Source organism: Urocitellus parryii, chromosome 16, assembly GCF_045843805.1.
Source record: "Urocitellus parryii isolate mUroPar1 chromosome 16, mUroPar1.hap1, whole genome shotgun sequence".
In the NCBI taxonomy this organism is placed as follows: Eukaryota; Metazoa; Chordata; class Mammalia; order Rodentia; family Sciuridae; genus Urocitellus; species Urocitellus parryii.
In genome coordinates this window covers 20975991-21002038 of record NC_135546.1, presented here as the reverse complement: position 1 = coordinate 21002038, position 26048 = coordinate 20975991, and the positions used below count along the sequence as shown (strand labels likewise).

Sequence of the window (26048 nt, the reverse complement as noted above, 5' to 3'; positions counted from 1 at the left end):
CTTCCACAGATGATTGAATAAATAAAATGTGATTAAATATATCCCCCCCCACCAATGAAATATTACTTATGTTTAAAGATGAATGAAACTATGGCATTTGGTGGTAAATGGATGGAGTTGGAGAATATCATGCTAAGTGAAATAAGCCAACACACACACACAAACACAAAGGCCAAATGTTCTCTCTGATAAGTTGATGCTAATTCACAATAAGTGGTGGGGAAAAATAGTTACTTTAGATTAAGTAGAGAGGAGTGCAGAGAGGGGAGGGGATGTGTGGATAGCAATGATAGTAGAGTGAAACAGACATTTCATATAATATATATGGATGCTAAACCTCTCAACAAGGGAGGGGGAGAGAATAGAAATTCAGTGGATTAGATAAAGCTGGAATGCAGGAAAAAATGGGAAATAGGAATAGAAATGACAGTAGAATGAATCAGACACAACATTTCAGTGTTCATATATAAATACACCACAAGTGAAGGTTCACACCATGTACACCTCAAGAATGGAATGCTAACTAAAATGAGTTTTACTCCATGTATAATATGTCAAAATTTGCTCTACTGTCATATATATGAAAAAAGTAAGAAACTTTAAAAATGATAAGGGAAAAGTTGTATACAGAAAAGTTTGTGAGTCAAAAACTCTTCAATAAATGCTAATGTCATTAATGTAAAATAAAATTATAAAAGACTACCTTGAGCCCATACAAAATAATAAACAATGGCAAATAGAGTTGCCCAAGTCAGTATGTGCAACTATCAATTATCACAAAATTTTGGTTTACAACTCTTTTCTATTTGTTTTACAAGGCAGCACAAGAGAAATACAAATTGAGCAGAGAGGAAACATTACATAGCAGAGCTATGAATACTATTAATAGTGCTGTGTGCACTAAAAGAAAACATTCTCAATTTCCTTCCCCATGCAATAAAAAATCATGCAGTTGAAAGATATGATAATTACCGAACAGATAACACATACATGTGTTTCTGACATTAAGCATGTGTGCAGCTGCTCAACTTGGCAGGTCAGATTCAATAGATAAGAAAGACACTCTCTTCACACAACACAGTGTTTCTTTGAGTAATGCTATGAAAGCAATAGAGAAAGCAAAAGTAACAGACACAGACAGCTGTATTGTGAGACTAGGAAAACCCCAACACTGAGTCTATTTTCTGGGGAGTCCCAAACAGCTTTTCAGGGTCCTGACTGGGAAGACCTGGGCAGAACATCCTCTCCACAGGTGAGAGTCAGAAGTCTTGTTCTAACTTATATTTAAAGTGAGGCTGAATAAATACAAGTTAGAATTAAGCTTTCATTGTTCTAACAGCTTGCATGACCTAGTGATCCCATGAAGAACACTACATCCTCCCTAAACAGGTCAGATCCCAGAGGAGGAAGTTATAGCCTTGAGATGAGTAAATTGGGGTTCCAATGAGTGAGCCACCAAGCCAGATACATTGAGAAATTGGCATTCTTTAGCTGTATCATCAAGGATAAGCAGACATAATGCAGGCACATGGAAAGGGAAGATCTTTAGTATTTTCCTTAGACCTCTAGTACTGAATCTTCCCTCTGGGCCTTACAAATAGTTAAAAGTCATATGTAAAATGAAGCCAGTGTTCTGTGTAAAATAAAATGGAGTGGAGAGAAGCATGAAACCTAGAGATTTACCCTCTGGAATAATAGTGTAAACATTATTCTCCTAGAATTTCTCATTATATTTCAATATTTATTTTCCCAAATAAAGTTAAATGAAATATTTTTAGGTGCTGTTTTTTGACCCAAAGGGCTCACATATGAAGAGAATATCATGTTTTTACTTTTTGAACAGGACTTGTAGATGAGAGTCTAGATATTTATTTCAATCAAAATTGTGTTTCTCTCTCTGTGGTGTCTTGGGCTCCTGGAGCAGTAAAATCTGAAGAGGGACAGGGTTAGTTTATAGTATCTTATAATTACTGGATTTCAGAGGGGTCTCAAAAACCATGACACATGCTATCTATCATATAGTCCAGTAAGTATAACAAACATTATATCGGAAGGTATTAAGTAGAACAAAAAGGTCTACAAAATCAAAATATAGAATGAAATAAAAAATTGGGGGGCATAAATGCTCCTATAGTATGTCTGTTTCTTTTTACAGTCATCATTTTACATGTTTCTGGTTACACATTTCTACTGGGTATCCAAGACTAAAGAGGTGGTCTTATATTGGGATGTTTTTCCTACACTTCAGGTCAGTTCAGTCTCCTCAGTGATGAACGTCATGAAATTCATGAGGAACTGCATGGTTTCTTAAGTTCAAGAGTCAGGATGGGCCTGTGGACCACGTGGTTTCCACAGGAAACAATGAGACTATTTCCCCTTCAGCATCCTCCTTTTTTATCTGAATATCCACGTTGGCTCCTAGTCTCTTGAGACCTTCTCCTCTCCCTGATTGGGAGCTTGTATAACTCTCCAGAGTTGTAGATCCCTTAGGGAGTACTGCAACTCTATATGGTGAAATGTTAAAGTCTTAATTCCAAATAGGTATATCTGGGCATTATTTAAGTATCCCTAGGTCCTTCCTATAACTGTCTTAATTTTTCCATAATTACAAACAAGAGAGTATATAATTTACATAAATAATATTCCCCAAACAAATCCTGATTAAACACATGAAATATTTAAGAGAGACATTACAACATTATTTAACAATAGAATGTTTTACTATTTCATTGATCCATTAGCAAACTGAATAGTGGGAGATGTGTGACCTAATAACATTATTAAATTCATGACAAGGTTAAATTTAAGAAATTCACACTTTATTTAGTAACAAATTGCTTCCATAATGAAATATAAGTAAAAATGCTCTGCAAAATGGGCATGGTGGTCCTTGCCTGTGATCCTAGGGACATGATAAGCTTTTCAAGTTAAAATACAGGCTCCATAACTTAGTGAGGCCCTATGCAACTTAGCAAACCAAATCTCGAAAAAAAATGAAGATAAAAAAATCTGGGGATGCGGTTTACTAATAAGTGTCCCTAAGTTTAAGTACAAAAATATAAACTAAAAATTTAAAATTTCATATAAATCATAAGAGACTTCTGAAATAATCAACTCTGAGTATTATTATTTCTCCAGTTGTGAAAAATGAGACTCTTTAGTAATTGTTGATTTATACTAAAATTATATCCTTTTAGGGATGCACTATTCTATACTTTTATTTTCTTATTTCTACAATATAAGCTAAAGATGTTAAGAAAATTTTCAGCAAATGTCAAAAGCAATTACCCATTTTCTACATTTAAATGATTTTTTCCCTCCTAGGTCCCAAATACTTCAAAAGATGAGCTATAGATAATAAACTTACTACAATCTTTATATTTGTCAAGGTGTTTTTGTAAATATTTTGCTGTTATCAAAGGTACACACTTTGGACAAATGTTATTCCAAACTTGCTACAGATATGAGGTCAGAAATTGAAAAATATCTGAAATTTGGATATAGTCTTGGACACATTCTTTGGGTTTCTATATACTATAAATCCTCCAGTGTTTTAAAATGTTTGATCAATGGCCAAAAGCTTTGCAAAATTTTTTCACATGTCCTCTCACTTGTATGAATTCTGAAGTGTTGAGTAGGGTGTGAACAACTTTTGGAGACTCTGTCACCTATTTTACATTTGTACAATTTCTGTGCTATCATATCTCTGGTATGAAATAGTGTTGAACTACTGTGAAATAAGGGTTGATTCAACCTTAAAGACACTGATGCAATGTTTTCACTTGTAAAACTTCTCTGCAGTATAATATCTATAATCTTTAGTAGGATGAGATCTTCAATTTTAAAAGCTCTACTATTCTTCACATTTATAAGACTTCTCTCTAGTATGGGTTCTCTAGTGTCCAGTAAGTGATTATTGTTGATTAAAATGTATGCCACATTCTCTACATTTGTAGGGCTTCTCTCCAGTGTGCATTCTCTGGTGCTGAGTAAGTTCTATTTTTTGATTAAAACTTTTGCCACATTCTTTACATTTGCAGGCTTCACTCCAGTGTGGATTCGCTGGTGCCTAGTAAGTGATGATTTTCGACTGAAACTGTTGCCACACACTATACATTTGTAGGGCTTCTCTCCAGTATGAATCCTGTTGTGGCGATTGAGATGGAAGTTTGTATTAAAACTTTTGTCACACACTTTACATTTGTAGGGCTTCTCTCCAGTATGAATCCTATTGTGGTGAGCAAGCTGTGAGATGCCACTAAAAGCTTTGCCACACTCTTTACATTTGTAGGGCTTCTCTCCAGTGTGGATTCGCTGGTGCTGAGGAAGTGACGATTTTTTATTAAAACTCTTGCCACACACTTTACATTTGTAGGGCTTCTCTCCAGTATGAATTCTGTTGTGGCGATCAAGATTTGAGTTTCTATTGAAACTTTTGCCACACACTTTACATTTGTAGGGCTTCTCTCCAGTATGAACCCTATTATGGCGAGCAAGCTGTGAGTTTCTATTAAAAGATTTGCCACACTCTTTACATTTGTAGGGCTTCTCTCCAGTGTGGATTTGCTGGTGGCGAGTAAGTGATGAATTTTGATTAAAACTTTTGTCACACACTTTACATTGATAGGGCTTCTCTCTAGTATGAATTCTCTGGTAATTTTTAAGGCTTGGTTTTTGACTAAAAGCTTCACAAAATTGTTTACATATGTGGGGCATCTCTCCAGTGTTTGTCCACTGGTGACAAATAAGATTGGAAATTTTATTAGAACTTTTGTCACATTCTTTGCATTTGTATGGTGTGTCTCCTATATGAACTCTGTGATGTTGAGTAAAGTTCTTGAGTGCATTGCAATCTTCATATTGGTAGGTATTCTCTGCAGAATAAATTTTTTGGTGTTTAGTAAGAGTTGAAAATTTTTTAAGGCTTTGCCACACTTTTTACATTTACAGGTCATTTTTTTTAGTATCAATCCTCTGATGCTCAACAAGTTGTAACCTTTCACTAAAAGATTTTTCGCATTCTTTAAATTTATAGGGTTTATCACTGTCATAGTATCTACTGTATTTAGAAGATGTTGAGAGAGTTGATGCTTTGATATATTCTTTAAACATATAGGGCTCTCTTTCCCTATAAATTATCTTGTATTGAGCAAGCTCTGCACTGTGATTAAGATCCCTCTCACATACCTTACACTTGCAAGTTTTGCCTTGACTGTGAATATTTGGATGAGTAATAGTTTTTGAGCACTGAAGCAAGACTTTCCCACATTTTTCATCTTGGTGAATTTCCTTTGGAAAATGACTAGGAGTTTCTCTATATTCATAATTTTTATCACCAATGTAAATAGACTGGTAATTACTCAGGGTAGAGACATAGCTAATAGTGTTACTTATAGCATTATCTATATAGTGCACTTTCCATAATTCTGTATCAGAATTATCATTGAGCAATAGTAGGGAAGTAGAAACTTTTCTACAATTCTTAATATTGTCTATTTGGGCACAAGGAGAAATTACTGTTTTGTTGCAGAAAAATTGACATTTTGTAAAGAAATTCTCAAATTATCACTTTAAAAAATATCTTCTCTGTGAAAATGTTTGACTGGAAGTTTAACTCGGTGTTCCATGTATAATTGGAAAAGTTAAAAACTGATGCATGGACCAGATTTCAAATTTTCCACATTTCCTTTCACTTCAAAAATGGCTGTGAATATATTCTTACAGACACACAGCTCCTCAAAACTAAGTGAAATAAATTGAATCTTTTCAGATATTAATTGTTTCTCTTGTCTTGTGACCATAAATTTTTATCATAAATAGGGAATACTAATTGGTTTTGTCCACTATAATACGATTTTTTAACTTTATTCTCACCTATATTTTCCCATTGTTTTCTTAGTTGTAAATGGTCAAGGTCACACTTTCCACATCTTCCCTCTCTCTCTTTTATTCCCTGCTCTGGTAAAATTTCTCGTGGATGATGAGAAGTCATGGCTGAAATAAAAATAATAATCACATTTACTTAGTATACTGGGCTGAGTAGTTTTGTAAACATAAAAAAATTACAGCAATAAAGGAACATCAGCAGGTTTGAAGGTTATTAAATCTAAGCCCATTGTTAATCCAGAAACATAAATCAAATAAAAATATACACAGAAAATTACTTTGAGAACTTTCCAAATCATCTTAGTGTTCACAGTATCCAAGATGAGTACATTCCTATGCAGAGAAATATAGTAGAGGAAAATACATTGTGTTACACAAAGCCTTTCCTCCTTCACAATATATTTATAAAATCTACCAAATTTCTTCTGTTCCATTAAAAAAGAAATATGAATATTTAGGGACTGTACAAAAAGAGGTTCTTTCTTACCAACATAAAAACACATGGCTAAATCTACTGTAAGAAAAGTAAGTTATGAATTACTCAAAGGGAATAGTAAATTATCATTTAAAAGAAGTTTACTGAACTAAAAGAACACACAAAAAATAGAATAAAATGCAGTCAAAAATTGTTAATATTCATAAGCAGAAAATGTGTTTAAAGACTTTATTTGGAAAATGTCTGAAAGAGTCAGGGGTGGTTGTACACAGCAACATTGGAGGTTGAGCCAGAAGGATCAAAATTTCAAGGCCAGCCAAAGTAAAATATGCAAAGTGGTAGTTCTCTTTCAAGTACTAATAAATGCATCTCAGAGAATAAAAAAATAAAACATCCAAAAAGCTCAATTACTTCCAAATTTTAAAGACTCAAAGCAGGTTTTAATCTAAGTTTTAAAACTTACAGAGAATATTCAGAGCATCCAAGAAAAAAATGATGGGTCACCTAAAAATGTGTAAGTACATAATTGTGAAATTCTTAGTCAAAACTTTACAATAAGAAAGGAATTCAGGGCTGTTTTCAAGGGATGAAAGACATTATACCAACCAAGACATTATACGGAAAGCTACTATCTTTAAAAGGAGGAGGAAAATAAAGACTTTAAAGATAGAAATGCACACACTATTCATCAACACTAAAGCTCTTCTCCAAAAAGTATGAAAGGTAATCCTTCATACTGAAATGTAAGTGTGCACAGCAACACAAGTCATGTAAAACTCTAAACATTTCTTGGTAAAAACATGTTCCATTTTATTGTAATAATGGGACACAAAACATATAATTTTGCCATAGAATTTGAAAGACAAAAGCATAAAAACAAAACTGTTAATAGACATATATACCTGTAACAATGATATAGTCTTGAAAAGACACAAATATATTGAATTTTTAATAAAGTGAAGTCAAGTTGATACTCATTCAAACTATGAGTAGGAGATTCTTCATTTTTAGATATTTTTTGTTGGCAAATTCACGATTACAAAATCGTGATCAAAACAAACCTTGGCTATCTGAATTAACTCTAAAAATTACAACTGTACGTAGTCCACAGGATACACTAAATCTAAGATCACACACATACAGAAAGCAAGAGGATATATGAATGATACATTCAAAAGTGACTGAACAAAACCTGGGCTGTCTAACTTATATTACTCAAAACATAGTTTAAGTCAGTTATAGGACAAGTGGGATATTATGCTGGATAGACCAATTTTATGTATTAAAACAAAGGTTAATAAATATTTAAGTTATACTTATTCTGTAACCAACATGGAATAAATATTTGAAGTCAAAAGTGGTAGTAATTTTAAAAAATCCTTAAATATGTGTCAGTTGATTGAACACTCTTGGGCATGCTGTTGTTCAAGAATTGAAAGATAAAATTAAAAGATGTATATACTACTTAGTCTACAGGATATTCTAAATCTAAGAACACACACATACTGAAAGCAAAAGGATATAATAATGACACATACAAAAGTGATCGAACAAAACCTGGGCTGTCTAAATTATAGTACACAAAACATAATTTAAAACAGTTATAGGACATAGAAAGCGTTGTAAATTAAAAAAAAAAACTTTGAAAAAAGGCAAAAGAGAGAAAAGTACCCTTTCCCTTAGGTTCTGAATTAAGAGTAAATACATTTGCTACATACTTCATAATTCCCAAACACACAAAGAAAACACTGAGAGGGTTGAATGAAAAAAAAAAATCACTATCATACTAAGAGACATCAATCCCCACTTACTGAAAAGGGAAACACAGTGAAGCAAAATGGTAATTGCAAAGCATAAGAATTTGAAAATATTTTGAAACTATAATAGACTTATACAATCCCTGTTCTTAATCACAAGTGGGATATTATGCTGGTTAGATCAATTCTATATATTAAAACAAAGGTTAATAAACATTTAAGTGATAGTTATTTTGTAACCAACATGGAATAAATATTTGAAGTCAAAAGTGGTAGGGATTTTCAAAAATCCCTAAATATGTGTCAGTTGATTGAACACTCTTGGGCATGCTGTTGTTCAAAATTGAAAGATTAAATTTAAAGATGTTTATACTACTTAAAGTTAACTAGAGGCTCCATGTAGTATTCATCAACCTCCCATTGTTAAAAAACAATTTGCAGAGAAATCTATCCTTTAAATTGTATGAATATCCCCCAAAATACAAATAAGACTATTTCCCTGCTAAAAAATATACTAAAAGTTACAGCATTCAATTGTAAATGCAGACATGGAGTCAAGTACATGGAGTTCTTAGTGAGTGTGGCAATAAGCCCTCAAATCAATAGCAAATTAAAAACATTGCACACCAGAGTTGTTACATTGTTATTCAACAGAGCCATCATGGGGGACGCAAACCAAATATCCCTTGAAAAGAACGATGAGCCATATTGGAATATAGAAACTATAGAACTTTTAAGTCAAATAATTTATTCTAATTATATATTTACAAAATGTATGTACACTAGGTTAACTGAAATGTCACAGAAAGAATACTGCAGAATTCTACGAACATGATATCTCTAAACTAAAAAAGAAGCTTTCTGAAAAAAAAGAGAATAGTTTTGTGATGAGGAGACAGAAATGAGCCCTTGCTTCCTAGGCATTTATTTTGAGATGTAAACTTTGTAGAGATATATTGCATAACAATTTGAATTACTGTTACTGAATTGTATATTTAAAATTTTGGAGACAGTAAGTTTTACTTTGTGGTTTTGATTACAATGAAAATTAAAAGAAAGAGAATTGCAACATTTCTCAAAGCTACATTTAAAATAATGTGGTCTTTATCCTATAAATAAGAACAAGCTCATCAATACACAAATGATGAGCATGCATGGAATCTCAACTACTAGGAAGTCTGAGGCAAGTGAATTGCAAATTCAAGACATCTTCAATAACTTAGTGAGACCCTCTCTCCTAATATGAGTGAAAAGGAGCTTGGGGTGTAGTTCAGCATGAGAGTATCACTGCCATCAATCCCCATTACACTTATATATCAAAAACTTCAATTTCTGTGTACATGGGCAGAAAGAAAAGCCAATCAAGATAAAATACAAAAGTCATGGACAAAAGAGGCTTAATATTTATACAAGCAAAAGCACATATAATACTATTGGTAAGACAAACAAGAATCATATATACCTTAGTTTGTGAAGCAATTAACTGATATGAGGAATCCCAGTCTATAATATGGATCCTACTGTACACAATGAAAAAAAGAAAACAACCAAATTGTAAATATCCACAGATGTATTATTTTACAAATCCTCTAACTCAAATAAAACTTACACCATCTCTCAAAACAGCAGTCTTGTCCAACTTGACATTCATTCCATGGCAGATAATTTCACAGAAAATCCATTACACATATCAGAAGGAACACTGATACGAAAATTTTAGTGAAAAAAATATATAAATAAGATTAGAGAAACAGACTTATGATAGTAATGTATTACAATGGGTGGACCCAGAGGTCTCCAGAAATGTGGAAAACATTCCTTCAAATAATGGAAAAAGGGCTGGAGTTGTAGACTAGTGTTAGAGAGCTTGCCTAGCATGGGTGAGGCCCTGGGTTCAATTATCAGCACCATATATGGATAAATAGGAAATTCATTAAAAACTAAAAATATTTTTTAAATTATGTAAGAGCTGTCAGATAATATTGACACTCACAAGGAAAAGGGAGTGTTTTGTTGTTAATTTGAATGCATGGAGGAAAAGCAGAATACTATATAATTTTTAAGCACAAAACATAGGACAGGTTTTGCTATGATAACAAGAGAAAGAATTCAAAGCTTCTCAAAAATATTTTCTGCTGGATAATGTCTCAATGAACCATTTTGAATTTAGGCTTCCTCCTCTACCTCAACTATGTCCTCTGCTATATTTGGGCACAGGATTTGACATCACTGCATTCCTCTAAGTCAACCATATGTCAAGTGAAAGATATATATCATGCCACCAAAGGAAAACATTAAGGATGAAAATAAACATCATTAACATTTTCTTTTCAGCACCAAGAACTACCCCATCTTCCCTATTGAAAGCACAAATCTGCAACACATTCTTGTGGAGAAGTTCCCAAAAGATATACTTCAAGGGAAGAAAACTAAATTATGATAATTAGGAATTTTGAAGGAAAGTTATGCTCACCCACAAAGACTAGGTTACTGTAGTTCTCCAACATCACTTCTCTATATAAATTCTGCTGAGCAGGATCCAGGTATTCCCATTCCTCCTCAGAAAAATCAATAGCCACATCCTCAAATGTAAATGGCTCCTGAAATAAAAATTGTTAGATCAAAATAACATGGACCAAACCATTATTCAGTTTTTAATTTGAATTAAGAGTTTGTAAAACTGATTGTCATGTACGAGAGTGACTTTAATTATGTAATAAGATATTTTCCATTATCTAATTCAGAGGAAAATACATAAGTCCAAAAACAGTATGTATATATATTCCATATCAGAGTGAAGTAAAGGATATATACCATAACCCAAGCACTGAATAAAAGCCCAACCCCTAACTTTTCTGCCTTCAGTGAATGTGAAATTTGGCAGAAATTTCAGATGCAATTCAGACTTGTCAAAGATATTCTCATAAGGTGATTGTGCACAAGGGAGACAAAAAAAAACTGGTAAAAAAGCTTTTGAAAACACTCTGGTTCCTATTCTCTCTGCTTTCTATCCATGAGATAGATTGAGATCCCCAATACAATTAGTTTCAAGTATCATCCATGACACATGCCCAATGTGTAAAATATTCATAAAATATTAATGTTTGGAGACATGTAAAGTGACACTTACACCTTGTGAAAAGAAAAACTTGAAATAGTTCAAGTTCTATAAGCAGTTCAATGAGTGAATCAATTTGGTACAATAGAATGAACAATGAGTTACAGAATACTTCAAGGAGGAGATTAAAAAATAATTAGAGGTAAACAAGAACACAGACACAACATATCAAAATCTCTTGGACACTATGAAGGCAGTACTAGGTGGAAACTTCATTGCATGGAGTTCATTCCTTAAAAGAAAAAAATTGAATAATTGATCTCGTACTTCATCTCAAAGCCCTTGAAGAACAAATCAACAGCAAAAGCATTAGAAGGCAAGAAATATTTGAAATTAGAACTGAAATTGAATTAAAAGAAACAAAATTAAACCTTGACAAAACGTTGGTTCTCTGACAGATCCCTAGCTATGCTAATGAAAAGAAGGAGAGAGAAAATTCAAATTACCAGCATACATGATGAAAAAGGCAATTTCCCAACAGACACTACAGAAATTGAGAGGATATTTGGAAATTATCTTGAAAATGTATATCCCAATAAAATAGAAGACATTGAAGGCATCAACAAATTTCTTAAGTTATATGATATGCCCAGATTGAATCAGGAAACATACACAATTTAAACAGACCAATATTAAATGATGAAATACAAGATGCCATCACAAGCTTATCAACCAAGAAAAGCCCAGGCCCAGATGGATACACTGCCGAGTTAAACAAGACCTTTAAGGAAGAAATTCAAAATACCAATATTCTTCAATATATTTCAGAAAATACAGGAAAAAAAGCACTTCCAAACTCATTCAATGAGGCCAATATCACCCTGATCCCCAAACCAGGCAGGGACAAATGAAAGAAAGAAAACTTCAGGCCAATATCTGTAATGAACATAGATGCAAAAAATCTGAATAAAATTCTGGCAAATTAAATACAAAAACATATTAAAAAGGTTGTGAACCAAGATCAAGTGTGGTTTGTCCAGGAATACAGGGTTGGTTCAACATATAGAAATCAATAAAGGTAATTCATCAAATCAATAGACTTAAAAAAAAGAATCATATGATCATATCATGAGACACAGAAAAAACATTTGACAAAATACAGTACCCTTTCATGTTCAAAAAATTAGAAAAACTTGAGACAACAGGAACATACCTCAACAACATACTGGCTCTCTACATTAAGCCTAAGGCCAACATGATTCTAAAGGGAAAAAAACTAAAGGTATTCCCTCTAAAAACTGGAACAAGACAGGGGTGCTCTCTCTCACCATTTCTATTCAATATATTTCTTGAAACACTGGCCAGAGCAATTAGACAGATGAAAGAAATTGAAGGAATAACTACAGGAAAAGAACTTAAATTAGCACTATTTGCTGAAAATACGATTCTATACCTAGAAGACCCCCAAAAGCACCACCAGAAAACTTCTAGAACTAAAAATGAATTCAGCAAATCAGCAGGATATAAAATTCACACACATTAAAAAGGGCATTTCTGTATATCAGTGACAAAGCCTCAAGAAGGAAATAAGAAAACCTACCAAATTTACAGTAACTTCAAAAAAAGAAAACATAAGATACTTGGGAATCAACTTAACAAAAGATGTTAAAGATCTATACAAGGAAACCTATAGAACCCTAAAGGATGAAATCAAAGAAGACCTTAGAAGATCGAAAGATCTACCTTACCCTTGCATAGGCAGAATTAATATTATCAAAACGACCATACAACCAAAAGCACTATACTGATATAATGCAATTCTGATCAAAACCCCAATGACATTTCTCATAGAAATAGAAAAAGCAATCATGAAGTTCATCTGGAAAAATAAGAATCCCAGAATAGCTAAAGCAATTATAAGCAGGAAGAGCAAAGCAGATGGGTGGTATCACTATACCAGACCTTAAAATATACTACAGAGCAATATTAACCAAAACAGCATGGTATTGGCACTAAAACAGGCCGGTAGACCAATGGTACAGAATAAAGGACACATAGACTAACTCACAAAATTACAATTACCTTACATTAGACAAAGGTGCCAAGAACATGCATTGGAGAAAAGATAGCCTCTTCAACAGATGGTGCTGCGAAAACTGGACATCCATTTTCAAAAAAAGGAAATTAAAACCCTATCTCTCACCATGCACACAACTCAACTCAAAGTGGATCAAGGACCTACAATTTAAACCAGAGACTCTGCATCTAATAGAAGAAAAAGTAGGCCATAATCTTCATCACATGGGGCTAGGCCACCCCAACTTCCTTAATAAGATGCCTATAGCACAAGAATTAAAACCAAGAATCAACAAATGGGATGGATTCAAGCTAAAACTTTTCTTCTCAGAAAATATCTGAGGTGAACATACAGCCTACATCCTGGGAGTAGATTTTTACCCCTCACACATCAGATAGAGAACTAATACCTAGTATATAAAGAACGCAAAATGCTAAGCACCAAAAAAACCAATAATCCAATCAACAAATTGGCCAAGAACCTGAACAGACACTTTTCAGAAAATGATGTAGAATCAATCAACAAATATTTTTTTTAAAAGTTCATCATCTCTTGCAATTAGAGAAATGCAAATCAAAATCAATCTAAGATATGATCTCACTCCAGTCAGAATGGCAGCTATCATAAAGACAAACAAGTGTTGGCAAGGATGTGGGGGAAAAGGCACACTCATACACTGCTGGTGGGACTGCAAATTGGTGCAAACAACATGGAAAACTCTATAGAGATTCCTTCAAAGTCTGGGAATGAAAACACCATTTCACGCAGCTATTCCTCTTCTCGGACTATTCTCAAAGGACTTAAAAAGAGCATACTACAGGGTCACAGCCATGTCAATGTTTATGGCAGCATAATGCAGAATAGCAAATTGTGGAGCCAACCCAGATGCCCTTCAGTGGATGAATGGATAAAAATAATGGGGCATATATACACAATGCAATTTTAAACAGCAGTAATAAAATCATGGCAATTGCACGTAAATGTATGGTATTGGAGAAGTGAAGTTAGGCAAACGCCCCAAAAAAGGTTGAATGGTTTCTCTGATATAAGGAGGCTGACTATAGTGGGGTAGGGAGGGGGAGCATGGGAGGAATAGATGAATTCTACATAGGGCAGAGGGGTTGGAGGGGAGGGGAAGAGGCAGGGGATTAGCAATGATTGTGGAAAGTACATCCACAATCCAAAAGTACATGTATCCAAAGTACATGTATGAAGACACAAATTGGTGCTAAAATACCTTATATACAACCAGTGATATGAAAAATTGATATATATATATATATATATATATATATATATATATATATATGTGTGTGTGTGTGTGTGTGTGTATTAAGATTTGTATTGCAGAAAGAAATGAGTACATATATAATGGGATAAATTAGCATGAATATAGTTTCTATAGAGAGATACGAAAAATTGTGCTCTATGTGTGTAATAAGAATTGTAATGCATTCCACTGTTGTCATGTATTTAAAAAAATAAATATTTTTTTAAAAATGAAAGGTATTGAAACCCATTGTGGACACTATAAGCCTACATGGCTATATATCTCAAAACACAGAGCTGGAAGGGAAGATGCATGAACAACATGAGAAACCAAGAAAGAATGTGCACAAAACAAAGATGCTACATTATTAGAATCCATGGTCAGAATAGCAGTATAAATGAGATAAGGTATATAATTTTTTGTGAATTAAAGGATGATATGAGAGAAAATACAGGCAACAAAAGATCATTTTGATAAAGAGCTACATAAGCAAATACAGAAAGCAAAAGTTTCCTTCAATAAGGAGATAGAGATTTTGATAAAAAACAACAGAACCTTGAAATGAAGGAAACAGTAAACCAAATTAAGAACTCAATAGGAAGCATCTCCAACAGAACAGATCACTTGGAAGACAGAACCTCTGACATTGAAGGCAAAATATATAATCTTGCAAAAATAATGTTGACCCCAGTGAAGATGGTAAGAAACCATGAGCAGAAGATTCACGAATTGTGAGATAATATGAAAAGACCAAATTTAACAACTATTGGGATAGATGAAGGCACAGATGTCTAAACTACAGAAATGGACAATCTATTCAATGAAATAATACCAGAAATTTCCAAACATGTAGGGTGAATTGGGAAATCAAATACAAGGATCATATAGGACACAAAATGAACAAGATCACTACAGGTCTACACCAACGCAAATCATTATGAAAACGCCTAGCATACAGGAGAAGCAGAGCATTCCAAAAGCCACAAGAGAAAGGAATCAAATTACATATGGGGAAAACCAATCAGGATCTCTGATTTCTGAACTGAGACCCTGAAATCTACAAGATCCTGCAACAATATAAACCAAGCTCTGAAAGAAATGGATGCCAACCAAGAATCATACCCAGCAAAATTAAATTTTGATTCGCAATTAGATTTCAATTCAGATGTTATTTTATGACAAAATAAAAACCTCCCACCATACACAAAATTAAACGAATTTACAACCAGAAACCTGCACTACAGAACATCCTTGGCAAAATATTCCATGAGGAGGAAATGAACAACAATAAAAAATCAGAAAAGGGTAGTATCACTCTAAAGGAAAAACCTATCAAAGAGAAACTGACTTAGTTAAATACCAAAAATAAACAAAAATAACTGGGAATACAAATGTCATCTCAATAATAACCCTGAAAGTTTACTTCCAACTCAGCAATCAAAATACAGGCAGATTGGATTAAAAATACCAACAATATGCAGCCTCCAAGAGACTCATATCATAGGAAAAGACACCCACAGACTGAATGTGACAGGTTGGAAAAAAATATATCACTCAGGATGGGGCTGGGGCTCAGTGGTAGAGCACTGGGCTACCACATGTGAGACCCTGTATTCGATCCTCAGCACCACATAAAACTAAATAATAAAGGTATTGTGTTCATATACAAAAAATAAATTTAAAACACATACTACCACTCACATGAAATGTGCAGGCAAGCAGGGATTTAGATTCTTATATCAAATAATGTGGACTTCAAGTGAAAGTTAATCAAAAGGGATAAAGAAGGACACTACATACTGCCTAAAGGAACCATAAACCAACAAGACAGAACAATTGTAAATATACACACCCCCAAAACAATGGAGCATCTATGTTCAAACGGACTCCTCAAGTTTAAGGGCCAAGTATACCACAAGACAATAATTCTGGGTGACTCTAACACACCTCTTTTACCACTGGATTGATTTTCCAAACAATATCTAGACAGAAAGTATAGAACTCAATAATACAATCAATCACTTAGATTTAACTGACATACATAGACTATTTCATCCTTCAACAGGCGAAGACACTTTCTTCTCAGCAGCAAATGGATCCTTCTCTAAAATAGAGTTCTTTTTTGGCAGGACATATGGTCTAAGCAATACAGAAAAGTAAAGATACTACCCTGCATTCTATCAGATCATAATGGAATGAAATTAGAAATCAATGATAAAAATAGAGCTACTCCTGTACCTGGAGACTAATTAATATGCTAGTGAATGAAGAATGGGTTGTAGAAAACATCAAAGAGGAGATTTAAAAATTCTTAGAGGTGAATGAGGACACAGATACAACAAATCAAAATCTCTGGGACACTATGAAGGCATTACTAAGAGGAAAGTTCATTGCATGGAGTTCATTCCTTAAAAAAAGAAAAAGTCAAATAAATGACCTAAAATTACAGCTCAAAGCCCTAGAAAAAACAATTAATCAACACCAAAAGCAGTAAAGGACAGAAAATAATAAAAATCAGAGCTGAGATCAATGAAATTGGAACAAAAGAAGTAAATAAAAATTGACAAAGTGACTGGGAATGGAACCACCATTTGACCCAGGTTTCCCACTCCCTGGTGAATACCTAAAGGACTTAAAAACAGCATACTACAGGGACAGAGTCACAATGTTTTTAGCAGCACAATTCACAAAAGTTATACTGTGGAGCCAACATAGATATCCTTTAGTGGATGAATGGATAAAGAAAACGTGGCATTTGTACACAATGGAATATTACTCAGCAATAAAAGAAAATAAAATAATGGCATTTGCAGGTAAATAGATGGCATTGGAGAATGCTAAGTGAAGTTAGCCAAACCTAAAATAACAAATGCTGAATGTTTTCTCTGATATAAGGAGGCTGATTCACAGTGGGGTATGGAGGGGGAGCATGGGAGGAATAGATGAATTCTATTTAGGCCAGTGTGGTGGGAGGAATAGGGAGGGGAAAGGGATTAGCAAGGATGGTGAATACAATATACATCATTATCCAAAGTACACGTATGAACACACGAATTGATGTCAACCTACTTTATATACAGAGATACGAAAAATTGTGCTGTATGTGTAATAAGAATTGTAATATATTCCGCTGGCATATATTTTTTATTTTTTAAAAAATTTTCAAAATGAAATGTTGGCTCTTTGAAAAACAAATACATTTGATAAAACCTTATCCATGCTACTGTAGAGAAGGTTCAGAAGTACTCCAATTACTAAAATCCATGATGAAAAAGGAAATATCACCATGGACACTAGAGAAATACAGAAGATAATTAGAAATTATTTTGAAAATTTGTACTGCAATAAAACAGAAAATATTGAAGTCATCAACAAATGTCTAGAATCATGTGACTTACAAAAACAGAGTAAGTTAAACAGATTATTTTCAAGCAATGAAATAGAAGACACCATTAAAGCCTACCAACAAAAAAAAAATAAATAAATAAATCCCAGTACTCAATGGATACAAGACCTTCAAAGTAGAACTAACGCCAATATTCCTCAAATTATTCCATGAAATATAAAAATAGGGAGCACTTCCAAACTCACTCTATAAGGCCAATATCTCCTTCATTCTAAAATAAGACAAAAACAGAAAGGAAAGTGTACTTCAGACCAATACCTCTAAAAAGCAGAAGCAAAAATTCTGAGTAAAATTCTGGCAAATCAAAACAAAAACATATCAAAAAGATGGTTCATCATGATGAAGTGCAATTCATCCCAAGGATGCAAGCTTGGTTCAACATACAAATACAGATATTAATAAATGTAATTCATCGCATCAGCAGATTTAAAGATAAGAACCTTATGATCATCTCAACAAATGCAGAAAAAGCATTTGACAAAATACAGCACCCCTTCATGTTCAAAACACTAGAAAAACTAGGAATAACAGGAACTTCCCTCAACATTTTAAGGCTCTCTATGCCAAGTCTCAGGCCAACATCATTCTAAATGGAGAAAAAGTGAAGGCATTCCCTCTATAATTGGAAACAAGACAGGGATGCCCTGTCTCACACTTCTATTCAATATAGTTCTTGAAACACTGGCCAGAGCAATTAGACAGATGAAAGAAATTAAACGAATAAGTATAGGAAAAGAAGAACTTAAACTAGCACTACGTGCTGATGATATGATTCTGTACCTAGAAGACTCAAAAAGCTCCACTAGAAAACTTCTAGAACTAGAGTTCAGCAAAGTAGCAGAATATAAAATCAACACCCGTAAATCAAAGGCATTTCTGTATATCAGTGAAAAATCCTCTGAGAGAGAAATAAGGAAAACTACCCCATTCACAATATCCTCAATAAAAAAGGATACTTGGGAATCAACAAGAGGTGAAGGATCTATATAATGAAAACTATGAAACACTAAAGAGAAATCAAAGACCTTAGAAGATGGAAAGATTTAACTTGATCTTGAATAGGCAGAATTAATATTATCAAAATGACCATACTACCAAAAGTACTATACAGATTTAATGCAATTCTGATCAATATACCAAAATACCATGAAATACATCTGGAAAAATAAGAGACCCAGAATAGATAAAGCAATTCTTAGCTGGAAAAGGGACGCTGGTGGTATTGCTATACCAGACCTTAAACTATACTTCAGAGACATAGTAACAAAAACAACATGGTACTGGCATCAAAACAGGCTGGTAGACCAATAGCCCAGAATAGAGGACACAGAGACCAACTCACAAAACTACAATTATCTTATATTAGACAAAGGTGCCAAGAACATGGATTGGAGAATAAATAGCCTCTTCAACAAATGGTAATGGGAAAAGTGGAAATCGATAGGCAACAAAATTCAATCCCTCTCTCTCACCATGCACAAAAGTTAACTCAAAATGGATCAACGGTGTAGGAATTAAACCAGAGACCCTCCAAAGAGAAGAAAAAGTAGGCCCTAATCTCCATCATGTGGGATTAGGCCACAACTTCCTTAATAACACTCCTATAGCACAGGAATTAAAACCATGAATCAACACATGGGATCAATTTAAACTAAAGATTTTTATTTAAAAAAAACAATAGAATAGAGAGCCTACTTTCTGGGAGCAAATCTTTACCCCCTCACACATCGGTTAGAGCACTAATCTCTAGGGTATATAAAGAACTCAAACATCTTAACACACACACACACACACACACAAAAATGATCCAATCAATAAACCCGACCAGACACTTCTCAGAAGAGGATACACAATCAATCAACAATTATATGAAAAACTGCTCATCATCTCTAGCAGTCAGAGAAATGCAAATTAAAACCACTCTAAGAATCCATCTCACTCCAGTCATTAGGGCAGCGATTATGAAGACAAACAACAATAAGTGTTGCAGAGGATGTGGGGAAAAAGTACACTCATACACTGCTGGTAGGACTGCAAATTGGTGCAGCCAGTATGGAGATTCCTTGGATATCGGGGAATGGAACCACCATTTGACCCAACTATTTCTCTTCTCGGACTATACCAAAAACAGCACACTACAGGGACACAGCCAGGTCAATGTTTGTAGCAGCACAATTCACAATAGCTAAACTATGGAGTCAACTTAGATGCCCTTCAGTGAATGACTGGATAAAATAAAATGTGGCTTATATACCCAATGGAATATTACTCATCATTAAAAAAAGAACAAAATCATGGCACTTGCATGTAAATGGATGGAGTTGGAGAAGATAATGCTAAGTGAAGTCAGCCAATCCCCCCCCCCCAAAAAATGCCGAATGTTTTCTCTGATATTAGGAGGCTGACTCATAGTGGGTTAGGGAGGGGGAGCATGGGAGGAATAGATGAATTCTAAATAGGGCAGAGGGGGTGAAAGGAAAGGGAGGGCACAGGGGATTAGCAAGGATGGTGGAATGTGATGGACATCTTTATACAAAGTTCATGTATGAAGACTTGAATTGTTTTCTGATGATCAACTTCTATACTAATATTGGGAAAAAATTAGACCCTTTCCTGATATCATGCTTCAAAGAAAGGGACACAATTTCATGCAATAATGAGAACTAATCTTCATACAGGAAGTGGCCAGGGGAAAGCACAGTCTGGTCATTCTGCTAGCTCCAGTTGTGAACCACAGTCATCACTAAATGATGTGCATCAAGTATGATTAAAATTGTGTAAATGTACCATGGTAGTGTTGTGAAGAAATATCTATAGTAGTGTGCCTGCTGAGGCTCCATTGTTGTTAGGAAGCACCCTGGGGAATGGGAATGATTCATAGATGACTGAAATCCTGAGCTATGTACCTTCCCAGCTGTGCACATTATACCTGGCACAACATAGTCCAGGAGATCATGAGACATAACACAAACTCTCTGACATCAAGGAGGTAATCTGAGAAACACCCCTCAAACAAGGGTCTACAGAGTGATACTTCCAGCTTGATCAATGGATGCCCTATTGTACTGGGCACTCATGTCCTTTATGCACTGGAGAAATCAAACTTCCTCCCAGCTTGATTGGGCATTCTGTGTGGAAGGATGTGTAAATCACAGGGAATCAAACAGATTTCTGACATTGATTACATTTGAAGAATTCACATATGGTAAGAGGAAGGAAAGGCCAAGTGAGGAGATGAGAAAAAACAGATCACACATGAAAAAGAAATTTTCAAAAAAAAAATCACAAGATTTGTTTCTTAGAGCTTATAGTAAAGACTCCCTCTAGTATCTGGATCCAGGAAGGAGTCATGTTAGATATGATGCTGTCACTAAAGTCAGGGGAGTCTGTGTGATACATGCACCATCATCTGTGTTGCAACCATCTAGTGAGGACTGCTCAGGCAGTGGACACGAGCTGGTGGTCAGGACAGAAGTAGACAGAATTACAGGAGAAGGACACCCCGCTACAATTAGGGTTATTTGGACCCTCTGGGTGGGCACATTCCAGGGTGAAAGTGAGAGGAAGAAGCATCTCTTCTGCCATATGCAGTGTGAGCACCATCCTGTTCATAACGGGAGAGTAAATAGGATCTGTCACCCCTAACAACACATGTGCAGACTTACAGCTTAGGGTTGTCCTCACCTCACAGCTCAGCTTCACCACTACTGCCAACCCTCCCCATGTCCTCATTGTATAAACTAACAGACAAAAGGGAGATGGAGAATTGAGACTGGTTTTGCTTCAAGCAAGTGGGTTTGGGACTCATGTCAGCCTTGGCAGAAACCTCTGAACTGTGGCTCTTTGTGTGCTTGGAATCTGTGAAGAGCACTAGGGAGAAATGACTGACACTGCAGAGAGGGCAACACCATCACCCAGCACCTCTGCTGCAAAACACACCCTCCAGTAACACAATGAGCAAACCCTGGGCAATACTTGACTGAATGAATGGCAGCTCTTTGTGAGAAGTAGATATGAGAACCATGGGTTGCTTTTGTAAATTGTCAGGGTTTGAAAATACAGCTCAGGGTTCACACTTACAGCTATGATATTTATATTACCATTATTTTAAATTTCTCCTGAGAAAAGCCACTAGAAGAGAAATTGTTCTTTAAAGTCAAGAAAGAAGAAGCCCCAGAGATGCTTCTCTGTGGGCACAAGTGCATGGAGTACTGCATACAGGGCACAGGTTAAGGGTGTCTGTATGGCAGGCCACTCCCCATGCTAGGCATGTGAGTGGCAAACTGCTTACCCCATCGGCACAACTGTGGGCACGAGGCCATGTGTTGCAGTCCCACTCTTTGATTGTTCACTGCAAGGACAGTTAGCAGACACTGCATTGGTGGCTGTCTATATTTTGCTTAGGCACTGCCTGAGTACATATACATGGTAACTGCACAATAAAATCAGGCCAGCTTCCTGATTGGTCTCTGGAGGACTTGATTAGAGACTCCACAGCCACACTCTCCTCTACCCTGTTCTGTGGACCTCCTCAGGGATGAGAGAGCCCATGCACTTCTCTGCAGACCCCAAGCTCTCATTCTGGGAAACCTACACGATCCTCAGGAGGGTCTTTTTCCCCTGACTGATGTTGCGATGGAAGAGTCAAGTTCAGCTTTCAGCTTTCCTGCTTTATCTTGCTCTGTGTGTCTTAGGGTAACATTTATCTGTGCATGCTAATGACATGAAAAATTGAATTTTGGAAAAAAAAATCTGAAAGTGACCAGGACAGGATGGGTTTCAAGTGTCCTGAATGTTCCTCTAAGCAAAATTGTATTTACACATTTCCATTATTAGATATTTCAAAAGGTTTTTAGTGATTAAAACAGAATGGACTAATACATAAAAATATCTTCCAGATTCTTGTGAATTATATTCACAAGCCTATAATTTGGCACCATAATTTGCAACTTAACAGCCCATTTATTTAATTTCCTAAAATATTTAATGTACTTCCTTCTGATCACGGTCCCTTGTTTCACATTTACCAACTGAAAGTTCTTAACCATGTGAGATACCATTCTATAAAATGAGGTTTTGAACGTAGAACCTCATTTCCCTCTAAAGATTTCAAAATGTACAATTACTCAAACCATAATTGTTCTATGAGTTATGAAGATGACCAAAGCAAGATTATCAATCAAAATATTAAAACTTATTAATTCCCTGGTAATAAGTGTACAAATTAGTAGTGTTTAAAATCTCTACATGACAACCCTATGTAAGTTATGTCCCATGAAGTTATTAAATTGAAAAATGAAGAAGTAAAGCTGACATTCCTTATAAGAAAAATTGACTTGTATTACCAGGATCTCAAAGAAGCAAACATCTTTAGAAGACAATATCCTCATTACACCACAGAGAACATGATCCTCTGGGATCCAACAGTTCTAATTAGGCCAGAGGACCATGTTCGGTATGGTGCAATGAGGATATTGTCTTCTGAAGATGTTTGCTTCTTTGAAAAGCAAAGAAGCTACTGGAAAAGCTCACTAGTAGATTGAATTTCCTCCTCCAATGCTCTTTTTAGAATCCACAAACCCTGCATCTGAGGACATAGAGGTACTTTGTCATCTGAATAAGCTGAGCAGAGCACAAACACTTGTAAGTTTTATGGAAAGGATGTGTTTAAGTTCTGTCTCTGCAGATTTCTAATTTTAATGTATGTAGAAAGGCAAGAAGTTCCCACTGGAGAACACAGAACTGTGGCTTCCCCAGTGGGACATGTCATCTCTCTCAATTTTATTGTCTTCTCTGATGGATAACAGCAATCCAAGAGATCTGGGCTTCAAACTCTTAAAGTTTCCTGGACTCATCTGGAAAAGGATCTTGATTGAGATCATTTTCTCATGTTGATAAGGAAACTTAAATTACTCTAATTCTGGTCCTAAAAGCAAATTAGTCCAAACCTGTCCCACAACCTATAATGCCTCTACTTTGGTGTCAGGGACTCCTGGCACCCCCATAATTTCCCTGAAGCCCTGAAGTGTGTGAAGGGCCCCTCTTTCCTAGTTTGTACATGGAGTACACCTTCTTGGGGGTAGTGATGGTTTGGTATGTCATCCTTTCCAAAGTGACAGTTATGTGGCTCAAGATCTAAGTGAAATATTATAATTAAGAAAAGAAGAGGAAGAGATATAGGTCACATGTTGTAGAAATCACAGGCAGATGGAATCTAGTCAGAGCCAAGGCAGAGTCCGAGCTGGAGTCCACTCCAAAAAACCTACATGATCAACTCCACCTTCTCTGAGAGAAACCATGTAAAAAGCAGGCTCAGTCTCCTGGGTACTGCATATAAATATACATAAGAGCATTAAAGCGCTATACTAAAAAGGATCCCCATTATCTGAAGTCAAAAGAAAGGACAGTCATTTCAATCAGACCCACTTATGTTCCAGTTGTAGAAATCAGAAGATAGTTCTTGAACACTACCATTATCAACATGTGAAGGGTAAGTACAAGCATGAGAATGAATGAAACATTCATTTTTTCTAGAGGTAATTGCAAACTTGGACTAAATGGAAATATATAAAATGAAAACTAATATCCACAGACACAAATTCCACATGGATAAAATGAGGGAGGTTGGAAAACTGAAGAAGAAAGTCACAACAATTGCCAAAGCATGAGACCTCCAAAGCCACATGAGAGGGAAACATAAAACAGGAAAAGAGTGCAAGTCATTGAACAAGTATTTCAGCATATGAACAGTTAGGAAAGACACATCAAGGGTGGAGGAAAAGTATCCCCTCATGCAGCCCCCATCCTGTACCAGCCACATGAAAGTTTTGTGCCTTTGGTGAATTGGGCTCTGCTTTACTCCCTGGCATAGCCCATTAATCACCAACATGCCACCTGGAATACTGTCCCTCATATACACTCACCTCCTGGGAGGCTTCTGGAAATAGCCATGGCAGAGGGTTGGCCAGTACTCCCAACTTTGTGAAGCCAAGGAGAGCTCTTTGGAGATGTGAAGAATTGCAGACCACACCTTTGTTGTAATGTGGACATGTTAGTAATTAGGTGTGGTTGAGTCCAATCTCTTTGTAGCCATGATTTTTCATAGAGAGGAAAATAATTTCATCGCTAATTGTGAGGATTAGGACAAAACATACTGAACAAGTGGGTTCCAATCAGTTAAAGAAGGCTCTCTGGGAGCTGGGCATGGTGGTATTTGCCTGTAATCTCAGCAGCTTGGAAGGCTGAGGAAGGAGGGTCATGAGTTCAGAGCCAGCCTCAGTGAAAAAAATTTACTAAGCAGATCAGTGAGATCCTGTCTCTACATAAAATAAGGATAGGGATGTGGCTCAGGGGTGGACTGCCCCTGAGTTCAATCTTCATCTTCGTACCTCCCCAAAAAAGAAGAATGTCTGGGGAGTGAGTCTCAGGCTTTGGATTTATAAGAGCTTTTATGGAGGTTCTAAAGTGTAGAACTAGTATAGAATAAGTGTTATGGGCCAAGCTCTGGGGTGGATGTGCATGCATTTGAATCCAGGATTTTATATATATTATAGATTTGATGTTGATCTACTGATGGAAGATTTCCTACACAAGGCATGTATTTGCTTTAGTTAAAGTCTGAAATAGTAGATATATATTTTAAATAATCCGCAGCTACATATTGAAAAATAACAGTCATCAGAAAATCATGTATGAGAAGCTAGATCATTTCATGTCTCTTTAGAACATGTAGATCTATAAGGCAAGATAGTAAGAGAAACAATAAAAGTGAAACATTCAAAACTTGGGATGCCATTTAAAAATCTGAGGTGAATGTTGGTCCACAATCTGACTTCCATAACAAGACCCCTACAGCACAAAATTTAAAAATCAAGAATAAATCAAGGGGATTTATTCAAATTAAAAAGCTGCTTCTCAGCTAAAGAAACAATAATGTGAAGAAAGAACCTGCAGATTTTATACAAATCTTTACCTCATGTAATTCAGAAAAAGCACTAATGTCTAGAGTATATAAAGAACTCAAAGTTAACACAAACAACAATAAAAAACCAATAAAAAAATGGACTCTGTAACTGAACAGACACTTTTTGGAAGAAATATAATCCATTAACAAATATATTAAAAAATATTCCACCTATGTAGCAATTAGGAAAATGTA

General features: G+C 35.3%; 1 pseudogene; it reads right to left on the bottom strand.

Moving 5' to 3' along the window:
• Positions 1-3853: 3853 nt before the first annotated feature.
• Positions 3854-5112, bottom strand: LOC144250614 (uncharacterized; annotated as a pseudogene).
• Positions 5113-26048: the final 20936 nt, after the last annotated feature.